Source organism: Zosterops lateralis, assembly GCF_965231275.1.
Source record: "Zosterops lateralis genome assembly, chromosome: 2".
Lineage (NCBI taxonomy): Eukaryota > Metazoa > Chordata > Aves > Passeriformes > Zosteropidae > Zosterops > Zosterops lateralis.
The window spans coordinates 639,454-646,034 of record NC_139763.1 but is presented as its reverse complement, the minus strand read 5'-3'; positions in this window follow the sequence as shown (position 1 = coordinate 646,034).

Below are 6,581 nucleotides of genomic sequence, written 5' to 3'. Positions count from 1 at the left end.
AATTTTAATTATTCTAAATCAAAGCCCAGGGTTATGTGTGATTAAACTTTGGATCCCACTGCCCAGAGAGGCGGTGGAGTCCCCGTCCCTGGAGGTGTCCAAGGAACACAGGAACAACCTGAGGCTCCCGCGGTGCAGGGAAAGAGCTGAAATTACACAAAGTTCTCTCCCAAATTCAAAAGCAGCAAAGCTGCACCTGCAGAGCTGCTCCAGCCCTGAAACACCAACAACAGCACCTGGAGAGATCCAGAGCAGCCACAGGGCTGGAGCCAGGCTGGGGGTGCTCACCTGGAGAGGAGAAGCTCCAGGGAGAGCTCAGAGCACCTAAAGGGGCTAAAAAAGGAGGGAGAGAAACTTTTTATATTGGCAGAAAGTGATAGGACAGGGGACAGTGGCCTTAAAGTGCAGGAGGGCAGGAATTGTTCCCTGGGATGGAATTCCCAGATTTGCTGTGGCTGCCCCTGGATCCCTGGCAGTGCCCAAGGCCAGGTTGGACATTGGGGACAGTGGGAGGTGTCCCTGCCATGGCAGGGGGTGGGATTTAGGATCCCTCCCAACCCAAACCATTCCATAGATGAGTCCTGTCAGAGCTCAGGGGCAGCCCCAGGGCACCGCTGAGGCTCCTGTGCAGAATCCAACCCCAAACTCCACCAGTTCCTCTCCAATCCTGCCCTGGGTGTCTCAGAGGGGCAGGAAAACATCTCCTGTCTGTGTTTGCAGCCTCTGAGGTGCCTCTTTCCCCAGGTCCCACCTTCCTGCAGGGCTGGGCTGGGCTGATCCCACATTGAGGGGAACAGGAGTCACAGCCAGATGTGGCACCACAGCCCAGATGTTGGGTTTGCTCCAGGAGAGAGCAGTGAACCACCAAAGTGAGTCATCAGCAATGAACCTGGGGCTGAGGCTGGTCCTGGGAGGCTCAGAGAGACACCCCAGGGCTCAGAGAGACACCCTGAAGCATTGATTTAAAAGAATTAAAGACTTTTTAGTCAAAATAGATAGTGCTGAGATAATGTAGCCGGGACTTCCCTTTTTGTTAACAGGAGCCGGACTGAAGGAACTGATAAATCATGGATGGAACTGATAAATCATTGAAGGAACTGATAAATCATGGAAGGAACTGATAAATCATTGAAGGAACTGATAAATAATGGAAAAAACTGATAAATCAGGGAAGGAACTGATAAATCATTGAAGGAACTGATAAATCACTGAAGGAACTGATAAATCATGGAAGAAACTGATAAATCATGAAAGGAACTGATAAATCATAGAAAGAACTGATAAATCATGGAAGGAACTGATAAATCATGGAAGGAACTGATAAATCACAGAACCTGTCAAACCAGGCTTTTGCATCCTGAATAATCAATAGACCCCATGGATACAATACAATCATAAATCAAACAGTCCTGGAAAAAACAGGATTCAGCTGTCACGAACACTAAAGGTTAAAAAGTCAAGGGAGGAAGACCCATCTTACTTCATCATTTCGGGACCCCACCCCATAAAAAGACCACTGACCCATTTTAAAGAACAAACTCCCCATGCTTGATGGCTTTTTGGGCTAATTACCATACGGGGCGGGGAATGGGATGTACCATAGTTATGAATGTGCATTTGTGTTTTGGGTGTTCAATACTCCTGGACATAAAAGCCCCTGTGACCATCTGTGGATTGAGGTGTGTATTTGGGAGCCCCAAATGCCCTGTCTGGCGTCGTAATAAACATAAATAAACAGACACTTTCTAACTTTAAACTGTTAGAGAGTCTTTGTCTGTCATAGTTGGATATTGGTATTAGATCAATATCCATAGTTTTTTAATAATTCAACCCCAGGGCTCGGAGGGGCTGGAAATTGAGGTTTTTATGGCCTGTGGATGGGCCCCTGTCCCTCCCAAGGTGATGATGTTGGTTCCAAGGCAGATCCCACTGGGGTTTCTCTCCCCCAGAAGGGTTGGGAAGGTCCCCAAGGCACCTGGTTGTGGGTTTGACCCACACTCTGAGGTCCAGCCTGGCAGAAAAGGGACTATAAATTAATTCCAGCAGAGCTGCTCCTCCGAGGTGTTTTTGTAAATCAGAAGGTTTAATAATGAAACAATGAAAAAATAACAAAACATTACAGAAAACAAATAATGAACCGCACAGAGGTGCCTGAGAAACCTCCTGCACTTTGCCAACACACCTCAAACAACCTGGAGCTCCTTTGTTCTCTCTCTTTAGGACTTTATATCCTTGGTGGGCTTTTTGGCCCTTGGCACAAGGAGATGAACAACAGACTCTGAGTTACATCTTTGGAGCCCAATCCGTGTCCCTGTGCTGGTGCTGAGCCAATCCCAATCCCAGTCCCAACCCCAACCCCAACCCCAATCCCAATCCCAATCCCAATCCCAATCCCAACCCCAATCCCGATCCCAATCCTAACCCCAACCCCAACCCAAATCCCGATCCCAATCCTAACCCCAACCCCAACCCCAACCCAAATCCCGATCCCAATCCTAACCCCAACCCCAACCCCGACCCCAACCCCAACCCCAATCCCAACTCCATTCCCAACCCCAATCCCAACCCTAACCCCAATCCCAACCCCAATCCCCATCCCCATCCCAATCCCAATCCTTATCCCAACCCCAATCCCAACCCCAATCCCTACCCCAATCCCCAACCCCAACCCCAACCCCAATCCCAAGGAGAAAGGTCTCCAAGTTTCCAGGTAAATTCCCTAAAATGTCAGAGATAAACTGAAACTCTTTCCCTGTGTGGAATCACCTGCTGGGGGTGTGGGAGATGCTTTATTGACCACCCTGGTCCTGCTCAGAGAGAGCCCAAAGAGCCTCCAGGGAATGGTTGGAACTGAGCAGAAAATGGGAATAATGTTGGGGTGGTGCCTCTATTTTATTGGAAAAGGGCCCATAGAGGGAAATAATCCCAAATGGCATTTTTTGGCATTTGGTTGGAGCCCAAGCTGCACTCACAGATATTTGCCCTAAGTTCTTCTTCTCTGAGTTTTACTCACCCTGTTATAAATACATATTATATTATATTATTACATCTATATTTACATATATATATAAACACATAAATACATATTTATTTACATATACATATATTATTATTACTAATTACTAATATAATATATATTACTATTACTATTATTAGTAATTATTATTATTATTAGCAATTAGTAATATTATTATTACTAATATATTATATTATTTATATTATATTATATTATATAATATAATATTATATTATATTATATGGTTTTGGCAAATATTAAAATGAATACTATGCGTGTTATGTTAGACAGTTATGCTGTAATAATATATATTTTTAATAATATATTTGTGATTTTTAATAATATATAGTGTGATAAATATTTTTTTAGGCTATAGCATAATATTAAAATAGAAACTCTGTGATGTAAGATGCTTTTAGTGACATCTGAACTGTCTCAATAAATGGGAAAGACAGTTAAGAAATTCTTCACATCATCCTTTCTGATCAAAGATAACAGCAAGGACACTGAGGATTCCAAAAAGAAGAATTTATTGCCTTTATTATCAAAAGATTTGTGACTTTGTGGAGCCACGAAAAATTTATGTGCAAGAAAGAATAGGGGGGGGGAGAAAAGTTGCAATTTACCAGAAACACCCAAAGTCAAAAGGAATCTTTAAATCAATGTATGAAATTTATGAATATGCAACAACCTCTAAGATTTAAAGGAATATTGTCAGGTATTGTAAAGGTATTTTGTTAGCAAGCTGTGCCTGGGGTGAAAACACCAAGCACTGTCTGTAATTTTGCTTTCTTATGTCTCTTATTGTCTTATTTTTTTAATTATTATTAAACTTTTTAAATTTTACCAGAAGTGACCAGGCATTTTTCACAGCCCTGTTGTGGCAGCAGGAACAGGGGGAGCAGCTGGTGGGTGTTTGGGGCCACACAGGTATGAGGTGGAAATGCAAATTTGGTTTTAAATAGAGGATTTTAAGTGCCTGTATTGGGTAGTGAGAGGAGCCGTAAAAGCTGGTTTAAAGTTCAAGTAACATTAATTAAATTCTAGTCATAACACAACCAATGGAGCCCTGCTAGATGGAACAGATAGAAAATATACAGGTAGAATTTGTGTAAGAGTTTGTTTCTGCCTTTGCACATCAATCTGAATTTAGGATTGGCCCAGTAAGAATATAGAAAACTTGTTTAAGTACCTAATTGGCTGAAAATAGGATAAAAAATGCACTACTTGGAGAGCACACACACAGAGGACACAGGGAAATGGGGATTTTATCCCTGTTTTCCCAGGGAAATGGACTTTATCCCTTGTTCTCCCAGGGAAATGAGGAATTTATCCCTGTTCCCACAAGGAAATGGATTTTATCCCTGTTCTCCCAGGGAAATAGAGACTTTATCCCCGTTTCCCCAGGGAAAGGGAGATTCTATCCCTGTTCCAACAGGGAAATGGGGACTTTATCCTTGTTCTCCCAAGGAAATAGAGACTTTATCCTTGTTCCCATAGGGAAATGGAGATTTTCTCCCTGTTCCCCCAGGGAAATGGAGACTTTATTCCCTGTTCTCTAAAGAAAATTGAGACTTTATCCCTGTTCCCACAGGGAAATAGAGAATTTATCCCTGCTCCCACACCCCAGGGCCCCCCGCCCGCTGGACATTCCCTGGGTGCACAGGGTGGAGGCAGCCGGCCCTAATGAGTGTTAATTAGTATTAATTAGTGTTAATGAGTGCCAGGCTAACAAAGAGCCAGCCCCGGGGGCTGTGGGGGGAGCTGTGTCACCTGGAGAGGCTTGGGAAGGCTCAGGGAGACATTGATTTCCCCTCTGGAAAATGTGGTTTTCCAGTGTAAATATATTGAGGCTGCAGACTCTCTTCCACGAGGGTGTTGGTGAGACCAGGTGTGTGGAGGTGAGATGTCAGTGCACAGGAGAGGAAACACTGGGATCTGCTGGGGGCACATCCCATGGGGTGGCTGCTGGCTCTCCCTTTGGGTCATCACCACCCACATCCCGCCACTGATCCCAGAGTCTATTTCATCCTTTTTCCTGGAAATGTCCTGGAAACGTCCTGCACCTCCGAGGTGTTCCTGGGGACTCTGAGCAGGACCTGCTGCCCAGGGAGTGTGGGGTGTCACCTGTCCCTGTCCCCACTGCCCAGGGAATTGTCCCATCCCTTGGGGCAGTTTGGGGTGTCACCTGTCCCTGTCCCCACTGCCAGCAGTGTCCCCAGGGCAGTGACAATGACAGGATGACCCCTGTGGGGTGGATCCAGCCCACTGTGGAGCTGTGATCCAGTTCCCATGGACAGGACGATGGCAGGGGGGACAGGGGTGTCCCTGTGTCCCCACTGAGCTGTGTCCCCACTGAACACCTCCCCAGCCATACCCAAGGCCCCAATCCCACTGTGCTGCAGGCCTGGGGAAGGGCTGCAAGAAGGGAGCAGCAGCCAGCGGCTCGTAAAATAGACTACATGCTTTATTGGATTGAAAAGTTTTATGAAATGACAAAAAAACCCAAAAAAACCGAAAAAAACCACCTTAAATCAAGAGTTGGCAGATGCGTCAACAGTTGCCACGTGGTGGATCCCCAACCCCTTCTCCAGAAGCATCCACAGGTCTCCGACACCACCAGCAGCTCCGGCCCCGACCCCGCCGGCCCCGATCCCGGGGGGCCCTGCCCGTGGAATTGGGGTGCCCACAGAATTGGGGTGCCCATGAACTGGGGTGCCCACAGAACCAGGGTGCCCATGGAATCGGGGTAACCACAGAACCGGAGTCCCCACAGAACTGGGGTACCCACAGAATTGGGGTGCCCACGAACCAGTGTACCCACAGAACTGGGGTGCCACGGAATTGGGGTGCCCACAGAATCGGGGTACCCATGAAACTGGGGTCTCCACAGAACCAGAATGCCCACGGAACTGGGGTACCCACAAACCAGGGTACCCATGAACTGGGGTGCCCACAGAATTGGGGTGCCCACGAATTGGGGTCTCCACAGAATTGGGGTGCCCACAAACCAGTGTACCCACAAAACCGAGGTGCCCACAGAACCGGGGTACCCATGAACTCTAGGGTGCCCATGAACCAGTGTACCCACAGAACCGAGGAACCCACAGAACCGAGGAACCCACAGAACTAGGGTCCCCACAGAATTGGGGTACCCACAAACCAGGGTGCCCATGAACTGGGCTGCCCACAAACAGGGGTGTCCACAGAATCGGGGTGCCCATGGAATCGGGGTGCCCATGAACCAGTGTACCCACAGAATTGGGGTACCCACAGAATCGGGGTACCCACAGAATTGGGGTCCCCAGCTGCGGGGCCGAGCGCGTCCCCCCCGTCCCCAGGGAAATGCAGGCACTTAAAAAGTCATTGAGAGGAATTTTTAACTTATCCCAAAGCAACAGTGAAATTGTTTAACTCTCACCTACGGAACAAAAAAAACACCTTTGTAGCCCTTCCTGAATTGTCAAGACACGAATATATTACTCTGGCATAAAGCAAGGCCCCGGGGCCTCTTGGCATCCAGCCTGGCCTCCTCCTCCTCCCCACGTTGTGCATCCTCCTCTGC